The following is a 15,719-nucleotide window of genomic DNA, read 5'->3' as shown; positions in this document are numbered from 1 at the left end:
GGATACCACTCCTCTCCCATCGTTCCATCCTCTCCATCATCATGTCCATCGCCGACCCTATCCGATGGAGAACGGCGTTGTGATGAAGGACACGCTCCTCTATCGATGGAAGAGGGGTGGTTGCTGCTTCTGCTGACTCCATTACGTGGTGCGGGCTTCTGTAACACTTCCAGTGGTGGAATAAAAGAGTCAGGTGCAGAGAGCAGGAATATCTTCAACAAGTGGATGTTTATTTCCTTATAGAAATAACATACAATACGGCGACGCCACACAAAACACTGGGCGCGTAAAGAATACTGTCCAAGGAAAAATGTATCATAGAAATCCACTACTGAACACCACCAACACGAAACAGAAAAACAAGCCCGCACAAAAGTCAGCGGGCAAACTGGGTTTAAATAACCCCTAACCTAAACACACCACAGGTGAAACAAATTAGACCAACTCAAAGGAAAACAGAAAAGGGGATCGGTGGCAGCTAGTAGACCGGAGACGACGACCGCCGAGCGCCGCCCGAACGGGAAGAGGCACCATCCTCGGCGGGATTCGTAACACCCGGAGTGAGGGTAAACAGTAGTCATGTTCTCTGCTATCCACTTTATGTTTTAATTATTATTTTGGGTACAGGGGAGGGTCAATAGTTTTTTTCCCCAAGTGTTCAGGTAAAAATATATTTTACTGAAGGGAGGGCCATCCATTTTCATTTCAGAGAGGTCCGAATTGCTAATTAAATAATAAAAAGAAAAACACGTTTATTTATTAGCCTATTTGTTATAGTCATCGTGAAATAATTGTCAAAGGCATAAGATATACTGTTGGATGTAGGTCTAGATCAGTTATGGATCGATCATATACCCATAAGTGTAGGAGTACGACGTCTTTATTCTCCACACTTCAATACGGCGACCAATGTTCTACTCTGAGACGCTTCGTGGATAAAGGCCCAGGCCTTATCGACTCTCACACAGCACTAGGGAGGACACAAATGGAGGTGGATGGATGGCGGTAACTAAAGAACCACAGCTCAGACCTGCATGGGTTCCGCTCAGTTGGCTAAAACATTTTGCTACGTTTTGCAACGGCACATTCTGAACAACACATTCTCCCTGAAACAGACAGACTGGATAAATACCACCGACTGAACATGGTCTACCAGGGTTTAAAGCAACAAAAAAAGGTCAACTCAAAAAGCTGAAGTACCTCAGAAGGCAATTCAGGAGCAGGGGTTGCCATGCCTACCACCGGAACACACATCTCTAAGTACTAATTACATGTCAATATTAAGCATGCAGTCCTTACTTCCTTATGCTTGTTATTGATGTCCAATTAGTACTTAGTGATGTGTGTTATCTAAAAACGACCAGTCTAGGTACTTAGACAGTAACACACACACACAAACTACTGTCCAGTCCCTAATCAGTGCTGTCAGATCAGTGTCAGCCAGAGAAAGCGACAGGGGTTTAAAAGGAGAGAAAGAGAGGGGCAGAATGACTCTGCATTTTCATTGTTTCTCTTTTCTGTCTACTCTTCCACCTCCCCCCTCTCTTACAACAAGCGTTCCTTTCAGCGACATCACAGCCAGTGCCCAGGGATAGAACACACACAGAAGCACACACTCAGACACACAGTCCCTCTCTCTCTCTCTATCGTTCTCTGGCCATCAGATGACTAGAAGAAATGTGTTTAGGCTATATTGTACAGTAGCTTTCAGCATCCACAACAACAAAAATACTTTTGTATCGACAACAGCAATCTGTACATATTTTTCTTAATCTAGATTACCCTAAAACCATTTAATCTTCCTCTCCGCTATTTCTCTTACATTTTTTTCTTCTTTGTATCAGATATATTTATATATTTTTTATTTTCTTTCTTTCCCTTCCTTCTTTCTCAGCTAGCCTTGATGAGCATGGCCCATCAGGGAGGGAGGGTGTGTGTGTGTTTGTGTGTGTGTGTGTGTGTGTGTGTGTGTGTGTGTGTGTGTGTGTGTGTGTGTGTGTGTGTGTGTGTGTGTGTGTGTGTGTGTGTGTGTGTGTGTGTGTGTGTGTGTGTGTGTGTGTGTGTGTTCGTCTCTGAGAGCCTTTTTTGTTATTTTTCCTAAACAAGCTGATCTTGTGATGGGAAACGAGAACTTCCCGATTAGACTCTATCCTGGGGGCGAACAACTACACACACACACACACACACACACACACACACACACACACACACACACACACACACACACACACACACACACACACACACACACACACACACACACACACACACACACACACACACACCAAGGTTATAATTGTCACGCCCTGGCCATAGAGAGGCTTTTATTCTCTATTTTGGTTAGGCCGGGGTGTGACTAGGGTGGGCATTCTAGTTTCTTTATTTCTATGTTTTCTATTTCTTTGTGTTTGACCGGGTGTGGTTCTCAATCAGAGACAGCTGTCTATCGTTGTCTCTGATTAAGAACCATACTTAGGTAGCCCTTTTTTCCACCTGTCTTTGTGGGTTAACTTTGTTAACTTTGTTTGATGGCACATTGCCTTAAGCTTCACGGTTTGTTTTGGTATTGTTTATTGTTTTGTTGGCAACATTTACTATTAAAAGTATGTACGCTGACCACGCTGCACCTTAGTCCTCTTCTTACGACAGCCGTGACAGAACTTCCCACCAACAACGAACCAAGCAGCGTGGTAAGGAGGAGCAGGTTGTCCAGGATTCATGAACTTGGGAGGAGATCCTGGACGGTAAGGGACCCTGGAGGCAGGCTGGGGAGTATCGCCGTCCACGGGAGGAACTGGAGGCAGCAACAGCAGAGCGTCAGCGTTACGAAGGGACACGGCTAGCAAGGAAGCCCGAGAGGCAGCTCCCCAAAAACATTGGGGGGGATAACACGGGAAGTGTGGCTGAGTCAGGTTGGAGATCTGAGCCAACTCCCCGTGCTTACCGTGGTGAGCGTCGTACTGGTCAGGCACCGTGTTATGCGGTGGAGTGCACGGTGTCTCCAGTGCGCGTGCACAGCCCGGTGCGCTACCTTCCAGTTCCCCGAATCGGCAGGGCTAGAGTGGGCATCCAGCCAGGTCGGAGGGTGCCGGCTCAGCGCATCTGGCCGCCAGTACGTCTCTACGGCCCAGGATATCCTGCGCCGGCTCTGCGCACTGTGTCTCCGGTGCGTCTGGACAGCCCAGTGCGTCCTGTGCCAGCGCCTCGCATCTGCAGGGCGAAAATAGCCATCCAGCCAGGACGGGTTGTGCAGGCTCTACGCTCAAGACCTCCAGTGCGCCTCCACGTCCCAGTGTATCCTGTGCCTGTCCCCAGAAGGACAGGGCCTCCTGTATGTCTCTCCAGCCTGGTGAGTCCTGTGCCTGCGCCTAGAACTAATCCTCCTGTATGTCTCCCCAGCCTGGTGAGCCCTGTGGCAGCTCAACGTACCAGACTGCCCATACGTCTCCTCCCTCCAGGGATGATCCATGGCACGAAGCCTCCAGTGATGATCCATGGCAAGAAGCCTCCAGTGATGATCCATGGCACGAAGCCTCCAGTGATGATCCATGGCAAGAAGCCTCCAGTGATGATCCATGGCACGAAGCCTCCAGTGAGGAGTCATGGCACAAAGCCTCCAACGAAGGTCTCCAGTCCGGAGCCTCCAGCGACGTTCTCCAGTCCGGAGCCTCCAGCGACGTTCTCCAGTCCGGAGCATCCAGCGACGGTCTCCAGTCCGGAGCCTCCAGCGACGGTGCCCAGTCCGGGGCCCGCAACGAGGTTGCTCAGTCCGGAGCCCGCAACGAGGGTGCTCAGTCCGGGGCCCGCAACGAGGGTCCCCAGTCCGGGGTCCGCAACGAGGGTCCCCAGTCCGGGGTGGACGACGAGGGTCCCCGCACCAGAGGTGCCACCAAAGTGGGGTGAGCCAGTGGTAGAGCGGGGACTGCGTCCCGCACCTGAGCCGCCACCGCGGATAGATGCCCACCCAGACCCTCCCCTATAGGTTTAGGTTTTGCGGTCGGAGTCCGCACCTTTGGGGGGGGGGGGGGTACTGTCACGCCCTGACCTTAGAAATCCTTTTTATGTCTCTATTTTGGTTTGGTCAGGGCGTGAGTTGGGGTGGGTATTCTATGTTCTATGTTTTGTAGTTCTATGTTTTGGCCAGGTAGGGTTCTCAATCAGGGACAGCTGTCTATCGTTGTCTCTGATTGAGAACCATACTTAGGCTGCCCTTTTTCCCACCTGTGTTTGTGGGAGGTTGACTTTGTTTAGGGCACATAGCTTTTAGCTTCACGGTTTGTTTTTGTAGTGTTTATTGTTTTGTTCGGCGTCTTTTTTCCAAATAAAGAGAAGATGTACGCTCACCTTGGTCCTCTTCTTACAACGGCTGTGACAATAATGGTTTTGTGTTTTTATATTAGTTTATATTTCTATTAATTTTAGGATTCTTATGTGAAATTCAGTGTCGTCTTAGTTTGTTTTCTGACTTGATTTACTGGTTTTGATTCAGTTTAGGTTTGATTTAAAAAATTCTGTTTCATTTTTATATTATTTTTGTTTCAGTCTTAGTGTTAGGGACAGAAAGTACCCTATGCATGGGAGGCTAGGAGGCATGTATGTGTTGTAGGTTCTATTTCTTCCTGTTAGCTAGTGATAGCTAGCCATCTTGGAAATCCTAGACCTAGAGCAACAGCACTAGGTCTGGGGAGGATGTCAGATTCTCTTGGACATTTTCTGTTCTGGGGATGATCCTCTTCAGACAGACAACTCTCCCAACAAAACACAAGTTTGGGTAGGTCGGGCCAAGCCTGAAAAATCGAACTCTTTCCGAAGCGTTTTGGCAGTACAGGGGAGAATGACTGCCCCCTCCATGAAGTTCAAGGCTGACCGGGGTACTGCAGGCTGTTGTATCCAGAAAGAAGGATCCCCCATTATAGTCAATGGGAAAATAGCAATCTTTGTCTTCAATATTCTTGTAAATAATAAACAAATCGAAGACAATCATGGTACCAATCATTTATTCTATTACACCAGATGTATGTCCTTGGGCCGATTATTTTAAAATCGCACACAGAAGGAGTTACAAGGATAATTTAGTTGCTACCGGCAGCCTGCATTACCACAGTCGGCCTTCAACTTGAGATACTCAAAGAGAGGGGGTAGTTGGTCGCAGCCTGCAACATCACTTCCTGGCGTAGCTCAAACTGCGCATGTCATGTCTTGAGAATCCCCCCCATGAGACGCCATCTTACCAAGCTAAAACCGACTTCCTGAGCTTCAAATGAGCCATTGAGTCTTCACATAAGAATGAATAGTGTGATGTCATTGATGGCTTGGTCCATTCATATACTGTACAGTCAATGAGGCAGACATCTCAGAATGATTTGAAACCAAAGTTTTCGGGCAAAACCTTTTCCGTGGTTTCAGTGAAGGTAGATTATGCAAACTAGCCACTAGCGAAATGCACTCATTAAAAATAACAATATCGCTAGCTAGCTACTACTTTATGTCCGGCAGGGATGTTCACACTAGGGCAACAATCGGATAGGCGGTGACGTCACCGGATAAGGCAGTGACAGTCTTCCCTGTTCTGACTCCTCCTCTCTGTCCAGGTACTTGTAAGGATGTGTATGTTGGAATATAGGTACATTGTGGGAGGCAAACTGTCTGTCTAGAGCAGGGCTGCCCAACCCTCTTCCTGGAGATCTACTGTCCTGTAGATTTTCAGTCCAACCCTAATTTAGCATATCTGATTCAGCTAGCTAAGGTCTTGTTGAGCAGCTAATGAGTAGAATCAGGTGTGTTTAATTAGGGTTGGACTGAAAACCCACAGGACGGTAGATCTCCAGGAAGAAGGTTGGGCAGCCCTGATCTAGAGTACTAGATAGCTAATGATAGTGATGCTAAATAAGCTAGGCCTATTTGAAACATCACCATCTCCTGGCAGCATGTACTAGCCAGGTTCATAAACTTGAAAATTAAAACCCATTACAAAAAAAGCCTAAATTTAAAATAGAAAAAACTAAAACTGAACATAATTCATGATGTTTTTTTTTATCTAATTTAATTAGTTTTGGAGTCAAAGATAATAGTTTCAGTATAATTTTTGTTTTTCAAACAGGTTTGTTAATTATTTTATTTCAGTTGACTAAATTGTTTTTTCATGACTCGTTTTTGTTTTAGTTTCACATGGCAGCACGCGTGCTATGATTGTCAAACAAACATGTTAAAATATTAATGTGTGCAAAACACGTGAAAACATAATCCAGGATCCTGTCGAAATCTGTTGAGAAAATTATATAACGCCTCTGCATATCCAACCATCTAATTATTTTGGGTTAGGCTACCCTAATCTGCTGTGCTATTCAAACTTGGGTAACACTTTATTTGAAGGCTTTGGGACAAGATCTGTAAAAGACATACTCATTATCCATTGCAAAGTCCCTGAGAAAACATGGATACTTTCTATATGATATTTCTGTGTTTTCTGTTTGGTTATTGTGCTGTATCTATGTTGCTACGGCCACCTGACATCCCCCTTTAGATGTATGTAAATCAAGAACGGGATGATAATTTGCAAGTGTCAAAAACAATATGCAACTGTTATTCTTGAGCACAACAATAAGGCAAACCATGGGCCTATACTCTATTTGGACAAATGTAGTATATGCATTGTTGATACATATCAAATAATATGCAGGCATAAATTACAGGTATAATGAATCTAAATTATAAAAACAATCAATCTAGATTTTACAACTACCTATTTTTATTATGCCACATCCAATATTAATGTAATGGCGATATGTAATTACAAAGTAATGGATCTGCATCCCATCTTGTGGAGTCGATTTAATATGTAATATTGTCATTTTTATTCATACAATAATGATTATCAGTGCAAAGCAGAGTAATCCCCCCCCCCCCCCCCCCCCCACACACACACACACACACAAACACAAAAGAGTCCTCTCCTCATCTTGTATGGTATTGCCGAACACACCCACAACGGGACTATTATTCTCTCAACTTGAGATATATTTTTAGGATAAAACATTTGTACTTATTGCCAGTGGCGATTTTAGCATGTAAATCTTGGTGGGGCAAAAATAAAAAGTGGGATGCATGCCAGCAAAGCCACTACACATCACAACACTAAACAATACATTAATTGCACTATAACGGTGACAAACGGTGCCCACAAACTGTTAGAGCCAACAGCAGAGTTCCAACACCTTACCACTGCTACACCTGGCTTTCAGCGGAGCCTTGTCTGGCAGCAAAACAGTTCATTCAGCCTCATTTACTGCCTTTTAAAAAAGCATAGCTGATATGGCTTAAACAAATGTGGTTTCTACTGACAATTGAGATGTACAAACTATGGCATAAGGGGGCGACAAGTGGATAAGAGGCAATCCGTAATTTCGATTAAGACAATAATGAGTGAGCGACGATGGACGTTCTCAATATACCTATTTGTTCAGCACTTTTGATATGTACAGCGACAGAACTCAGAACATGGGCCGTTCTTACAGTGTACTCCCTGTACAACAAGTCAGAACCGTAGGATAAATAAAGGGGGCATATAAGCAGACAATGAAAGCTCTTACAATATTCGATGAATGCATTTCTCTAAAAACAGGTTATAGGCCACACGTGCACCACCAATTTAGAACAGTAGGTGAAATTAAGAGGTGAAAATAGACCAACTTATTAGGGTGAGGCACATTGAACGCCATTTGGGTCTTTGCGTGTCAAAAAAGATACACATCATATAACACTATTTGATGTGTTACATAAGCTTTTAATTTGACACGTCAAGTAACACAATTCTATTATAAAATGTTGTGTGTGCTGAATTTGCACGTGCAAGCCAAGCACTACCACTACCATCAGTAGCACTGTCAAAGCTGTAAAAAAAAGTTGGCAAACAAGCACACACCGGGCCACGAACAATGTGTTAACAATACCTCGTTGGTGAAAATAGACCAAATTATTCGGGTGAGGCACATGGGCTACTAACAGCTTACTACACAACATACACTTAGTATTACTTTCTTAGCTACAGTATACATATCTCCCTTGCATATTACATCATTTATGCAGCAGCATACAAGACATTTTTGGACTCACCTTGTGAAGGTGGCGCAGCGGTCCTTTGTGGGCAAATTTTGTCATCAAAGTCTGTCATTCTCTGTATTTATGGTGGGAACTCGGGGGGGAAAAACACACAGCCACTCCATTGAATATCAGGCTAACGTTAGTGATTGCTTTGCAATGCTTGCAGTTAGCCACTGATTCCTTCCAAACGACTCATTGTTGAATTTGAGATTTCCAACTTGTTGTGTAATCTTTATGTCCAATGGCCGATGGGCACCGATACGTTTTATCTATCATTTTTCTTCATTATTTCTCTTCATATGACAAGGATTAAAAAGGATTTGTCAGTAGATTGTCGACTTGATTCATGTTGATAACTGCTAGCTAAGACTTTGAAAGTAAGATGTTGACATGATCAGTCCAATCAAAGCTACTGTACATATAACGTGATTTGACGTAATTTTATCTGTGGCCAATGAAATTGAGCCTTCTTGGAAGGACACTTGTAATATAACTCTATGGCAGGCCCCAAAGTGCTGAAATTTTGGATGTCTACCCTTACTAAGGACTTAAACTTGGCGATGACATACTGTCCCCATGATTGACAGAACACTGAGCCAATCACAGCATAATGCTCCTGTTTTCTGCTGGCTCGCCCCACCACAGAAAGCACTGAGCTAAGCTGAAACACCTGCATTTTGGAGCTGCCTTACTCAAGAAACAAAAAAGAGACCATGTGTGTATGCAACTTTATTAATCAACTGAATGATATTTATTTTTTTACATTGTTTGCAAACTGCTTCGTGACACATATTAATGCCAAAATAACATGCAAAACAGGCAAGCCCCAAAAAATAAAAATATCTATCTATATATATATTTTTATAATTTTTTTTGCTAAAAATGTGGGGCTGTATGACGGGTCGACCACTGCTTATTGCACTTAAAACGTTTTGGCGGTAGGTATTCACATTTCATATCACGATATCCTGGGGTGAAACTTCCACTGTGTCCCCCCACATTCTGAAATGGCATTTTTGTCCCCCCCAGTTTGATCATTGGGATGTGATACAAAACGAGACAACGGTATACGACCATGCGGACGTCTCCGAGCGGTCGGGTAGGCTGTTCGGAGTGTTTATCCGACTGGACAAGAGAAATTATAATTAAGCAATAAGGCACGAGGGTATGTGGTATATGGCCAATATACCACGGCTAAAGGCTGTTCTTAGGCGCGACGCATCGTGCCTAAGAACAATAAGGTGCCTCATTGCTATTATAAACTGGTTACCAACGTAATTAGAGCAGTAAAAATACATGTTTTGTCATACCCGTGTTATATACGATATACCAGCCAATCAGCATTCAGGGATAGAACCACCCAGTTTATGATTCAAATATATATATATGCCCCCCCCGCCCCCACTTCTAAAACCAAATTTGCGCCCCCGTGGGCACTATTTTTTTTACCAGGGCTTCTGGTTTAAAGTGTAGTGCACTATATAGGGAACACCTCTAAACCATAAACACTGCTGTGAGTGTGGCATGTCTGGGTTTAAAGTTACACTTATTTTAAATAAAGGGATACATTTGCTATCCCTTCTCTCCATCTCTCTATTCTCTCTATCTCTCGTCTAATTCTCTGACCCACTACCATCCAACCACAACATGTCAATTTAATATAGTAGGCTAACCTAATATAGTAGGCCCACAAGTTACTATCGCTGAATATACAACTGCATCAGAGTGGAGAGAAAATGATATACAAATTGGGCTTGTTTTTACTGTGACAAAGAAACCTATTCCCTCAGTTTAGAGAATTCAATGTCATCTACCTCGCGCTCCTGGTTGGCGAGATGCCACGATTCTGATGCTCGCGATTCCGATGCCACACTGGATGTTAAATCGGAGGAAACAAGAGAAAAAGAGTTGGAGGACAATAACGTGTCGGGGGGTGTGGCAGTGATGGATAGCAACGGGATCAGGAGGAACGGAGGGATGGAAAAGGAGGTGGGATTTGCAAACCGGATAGCGCGGTGACATCATCTTGGAAAAATGTGTGTGCGCGAGTGTCTGCGAAACAACGGTATCAGACAGCGCGTGTGACTGGGAACGACAACCGAGAGAGAGAGAGAGAGAGAGAGAGAGAGAGAGTAAAGAAAAGGCGTTTCCATCAACGAACCGGCAAAACTGTGTATCCAGACAACCGGACGGACGGATAGAACTTGCCTTGAACAAAAAAAAGCACTTATCTACACTAGCCAATAGAATTTCGCCATAACAATTGCTTTTGTAATCGCTTTTATATGTTTATAAAATAAAATCCATCACTAGACGGCGTCCCAGAGCTGACAACATCCTAAACCAACTAGCCTACATTCTGGATAGAGGAGCTGACTGAAGAAGCCGATTTTGCAGCGAGATTGTCCGTCAATCGAATACAAAATCACATTTTGATAACTGGTAGAGAAGTGAACACTATCTCACCCACAGAACAGGGCATCTCTCTTCGCGGACTCATAGCCTACACAAAGCCCGGGGTAAGCCAACACATTTTATTAAATATTCTGGCTTCACTCACTATTTGTATGGGAGGTTATAATGTTGTCGTGTCATTGTATGCGAGTGTGTTTTTCTGTTTTTGCTTTTTGGATTTGTCATTATTCAATTATATAATAATGATTGTATGCTACTACTTGATTTATCATTATTTTGGCACCATCATCAGGGAATTCCGTTACATGATGAACCATAAACCTTACTTCCATAGCATGTATACTTTTGAGTTTCAAAACATTTGATATGACTTTCGTTTGGTTGTTGGGTTGTCTTTTGTCTTGGATGATAACCCACTTCCCAACAAGTGAACGATCCCGGCAATTATTTTTTGTTTGAATGATGGGACGTTGCTCAGGAAGAGAACCTGGCTTGAATGAACTGCTTAACCCATGAATTTGCATTATAGGCGAATGCCTTATCCTTCAAGGACCATTTCATTTACTCGATGTATTGATTAATCGCTATGATGATATTGTGTAAACTGTCACTTCTGCTTTCTCAATGTCGCTGTGTAGCCTAGCCTAGGCTAATCCCATTCGTTTTTTTTTTACATTGACATCCCTAACCACATTATCTGGAACGTTCTGTGGTGTTCAATATCGGAGAGTGGTTCAACAATAGCTTAATAATCGATGCTGTTAAACAACCTGTGACCTAGCTAATGTGTTGGTGTTTTGTCGTGCCTCATCATGACTGTGAATAATGGAAATGAGGAAAATGTTGAGCACATATCATCCTTAATCCCGACCGCTGCGCGAGCCCAGCATCAGCATGCACGAATGTGTGCACGAGTGAGCAATTGGGAAAGCGAACGACCATATAGACTACTTGCTGAAAACTACTGTTAGGCTATACTGCAATGAATAACATTGATGATTGAGACAACAATGGTGTTATTAGTGACAGTACTATAATGAAATAATAATACTAATGGTAATAATTAATATTGCTATTATTGTTGGTTAATTACATGGTTGGTTGGTTGGTTGGTTAATGCATTACTAATATATTGTCATCAAAATATTATTTTGTCATTTTTGTCAGTGATTTGGTGTACAATAAACCTTGCACTACTAGGCTACAGAGCTGGAGCTGTATCAAGCGTCTCAGAGGAGGATCTGATCTGAAATCAGTTTAGCCTTTTAAACAGTGTAAACAGTGTTAGGCACAGGTCCACACGTCTCCTGATCTGTGTGCAGTGCGCACACAATGGTTGTGTAAACTTTTTTGAAACAACCAAACCCATAGAAAATATTGGTTGTATGTCAGTCGATGTATTAAATGCGTTGTACATCTATTTCAGTACAAACTGAGTGTGTACTAGTCCAACAATAGTCAGAGGAGTTGGCTAAAAACACAGATTCGGCACCAGACTATATTTATATTGTTTCAAGTCATTCTGTAGGACGATATAACGACTACAACTGTCACGCTAAGAAAGCTACTCTGCTCTGTGCTATTTAAAAAAGGACCAGTTGATTTTGTGCTGAAGGTTTTTAAATAGTTTGTCTTCCCGAAAACCCCTTTGTGTTGACTTAGAGACTGACGAAACAATCGACCGCATACATTCCCACAGACACAGACAGGACGTAGCCAAGGGGGAAGCACATTTCTGCTGTGCTGAACAGTTTTGTCCGCCGAGCAAAAAAATAAAATCGATATATCAAATGGGAGAGGCATCCCGGCCCGGCATAGAGAGAAAGAGTGAGTGAGAGATCGAGAGAGAGAGAGAGCGAGAGAGAGAGAGAGAGAGAGAGAGAGAGAGAGAGAGAGAGAGAGAGAGAGAGAGAGAGAGAGAGAGAGAGAGAGAGGGGAGAGGATCATTAAACCAAAAAAGCAAGCTGTCTCAATGTCCTCTACCACCACGTCCAAGACACACACTCCGCTGTTCTCTTGACTCACTTATCGGAGCAGAACTTTCTTTACTGTGACCATTGAGCATTTTCTGACTGAGTCAATTGTGGAATCAGGAATGTCTCGCTCTGTACCTGAAGTAAAGGAAACTAATTGCATGAAATGCTTTGTCATGTTACGGTGTAAGATATGTCATTTAGCAGTGTTTCTGTATTGGGGTCTGCAGTCTCAGCACATATTTTGGAACCGACAGTAAGGGAGTCGGGATGTGCTTATGTGCTTAATATTTGCACGTTCTTCTCACTGACTTCCAGATGTAGAGGAAACTATGCCTTCAAGGGTGGGTGCTGTGTTGCATCGTTGAGCTGTCGGTGGTGTGTTGGGTTGAAGTTGAACCCTGCAGATAACTTGGGAATTTTGGAATTGGAACTCCTCCCAAAAATCTTTCAAACCGTGGTTCTGGAACATTATGTCATTCTGGAACGGATATGGAATTTTGATTCAGTCACACGCGAATGCACACGAATGCGCACACGCACGCACGCACCCACCCACCCACCCACCCACCCACCCACCCACCCACCCACACACACACACACACACACACACACACACACACACACACACACACACACACACACACACACACACACACACACACACACACACACACACACACACACACACACACACACAAATCCCCCCCCCCCTCTCTCTCTCTCGCTCTCTCTTTCACAAGGTCAACCATCCACTGTCTGGCAGTCCAGTGGTGTGGTGGAGAGAAGGGCTTAAGCCTCACCCAGCTCTAAGCTGGGTCGGCACAAAAACCTGATTAACCCATCCCAACAGTTGCTATGCTGCAGTGCTTCCATGCAGTCAGCGCCCTGGTAAAAAGTAGTGGACTATACAGTATAGGAAATATAGTGCCATTTGAGACACAGCCCATATGTAGGCTACACTATTCCTGGTTTGTTATGGATTATGGAATCCTCCTGGAATCGAGTGCGCACACACACACACACACAGCAGCCCCCCAATCCCCCCTCCTATATGTAATCCACTCTCTGCTTCCAGATGAAAAGTCTCAATAGCCGTGATTTGATTCGATATGACTTGATTCGATTGGACTGCTGTGTTTGGAGAAGGGTGATTAAGTGCACAGATGGAGGTAGTGTGTGTGTGTGTGTGTGTGTGTGTGTGTGTGTGTGTGTGTGTGTGTGTGTGTGTGTGTGTGTGTGTGTGTGTGTGTGTGTGTGTGTGTGTGTGTGTGTGTGTGTGTGTGTGTGTGTGTGTGTGTGTGTGTGTGTGTGTAGTGATATCGTTGTGTTCCACAGAAAGGGGCACCTCTAACTCTTCATCTTTGTTTCTCTCTTTCTCTTTCTCTGTCTCACTCTTTACTGTAGATGCTAGCATGTCTATCTGTCTGCCTGTCTCTCTGTTTGTCTGCCTCTCTTTCTGTCTGCCTGTCTCACTCTCTCTCTCTCTCACCATCTCTGTCTATCTCTATCATGTGTGTCTGTCTGTCCTCCCTATGAATTTGTCCTTCTACCCACCACAGTTTTGGTGGATTCCTCATACAGATGTAAGATCTTCATTTGATCACTCTTTTGTTGCAGAGAATGTTCCTGCACAGCAGCAAACGCAAACTTGTAGTGTATTCAAACGTTAGAAAGGCTTTTAAAGTTTGTAATTTCCACTTTAAAATGTCAGACTTGATTTGCCATAACGAAAAATGTATCAACCCCTACAACATTTTCCATTTATTATAATCCACATAATAATTCACATTTCCTGTTGCTGCATGGTTATTTTCCTGCGGTAGAATACTGGCTCAAATTAAGATCCAACATCTGTACCTTCAGTCTGATCAGTCCAGCTGTGTGTGCGTTGGTTTTCTCTGCCTCTCCTCCTGCCTGTATCTGTGGTGGGTATGGTGGCCTGTGTGTGTCATTCAGTACCAGCAGTCAATTGTTCTGTATCTTACTACACACACTGAGCTCATGCATACACATACGTGCATGCACGCGTGCACGCACACACACACACAACATTGGAAAGTTTATCTTCAGGGGGTCTGGTCTGTGTGTGTGTGATAGAGAGAGAGAGAGAGAAAGGGAAATAGAGAATTAAACTAGAGGAATTAGCAATACAAAATGGTGACATATGGACCACCCGTTTTAAAACACTCTACAACAACGTTCAAATTGATGCAAACGCAGAACAATGCAAAATACATGAGAATTTGAATGGATTAGAAAACGCTATAAAGGACAATCAAAATCCTTTGGACTCCCCAATTACTGACCAGGCGCTCTATAAGAAACTTCAGGCCCTCAAATTTAAAAAAGCATGCGGACTTGATGGCATCCTAAATGAGAAAATTTCAATTGGCTATATTAAAACTGTTTAATTTGATCCTGAGTGTAGGTTATTTCCCAGATATCTGGAATCAAGGACTCATAACCCCGATCTTTAAGAATGGAGATTTTACCCTAACAACTACAGAGGCATTTGTGTGAGCAGTAACCTGGGGACGGTTTTCTGTAGTATTATAAATGTAAGAGTTCTAAACTTCCTTAATAAGCACAATGTCTTAAGTAAAAGCCTAATTGGATTTATACCAAACATTGCACAACCAATCATATTTACACCCTAGACACCTTGATAGATAAACATGTCCACCAAAATAATACCAAAATTTACCCTTGCTTCATCGACTTCCAAAAAGCATTTGATTCTATTTGGCATACAGGACTGTTCTACAAAGTTATTGAAAGTGGTATAGGGTGTAAAACATATGACATAATTAAATCAACTGGCAATACGTGCAGCATCAAAATTGGATAGAGAATAACTGAATTCTTTAACTAGGAGCGGGGCCTTCGTCAGGGTTGCAACCTGAGCCCTGCACTCTTCAATATTTACATCAACGAATTGGCCACTATTCTAGAAAAATCCTCAGCCCCTGGTGTTGGTGTTAGTCTCCACAATTCAGAGGTTAAATGCCTGCTCTTCGCAGATGACCTGTGCCTGCTGTCACCCAAGGCACATTGCCTGCTAGAGTAGTACTGCCAGACCTGGGCCCTGGCAGTAAAACCCCCAAAAAGACAAAAACTATGATTTTCCAGAGAAGGTCCAGATCTTAGGGAATTAGACTATTGGTACAAAATTGGTACAAAATATATAGAATATTGCACACACTACAATTACTTAGGTTTAAAAATAAG

The 15,719-nt window shown here is 43.5% G+C and overlaps 1 protein-coding gene across 1 annotated transcript in view; it reads left to right on the top strand.

Annotated features, from left to right (window-relative positions):
* The first annotated feature begins 10,225 nt into the window (after positions 1 to 10,225).
* The window catches only part of LOC139534337 (astrocytic phosphoprotein PEA-15), a 45,126-nt gene continuing 39,632 nt past the window's right edge, over positions 10,226 to 15,719 (top strand). The window contains exon 1 of the mRNA XM_071333412.1: positions 10,226 to 10,619. The gene's annotated coding sequence lies outside the window, so the exon portion shown is untranslated. The remainder of the gene's footprint in view (positions 10,620 to 15,719) is intronic.

Source organism: Salvelinus alpinus, chromosome 11 (assembly GCF_045679555.1).
Source record: "Salvelinus alpinus chromosome 11, SLU_Salpinus.1, whole genome shotgun sequence".
In the NCBI taxonomy this organism is placed as follows: Eukaryota; Metazoa; Chordata; class Actinopteri; order Salmoniformes; family Salmonidae; genus Salvelinus; species Salvelinus alpinus.
The sequence above is the reverse complement of the archived record's forward strand: the minus strand, read 5'-3'. Positions and strand labels throughout refer to the sequence as shown.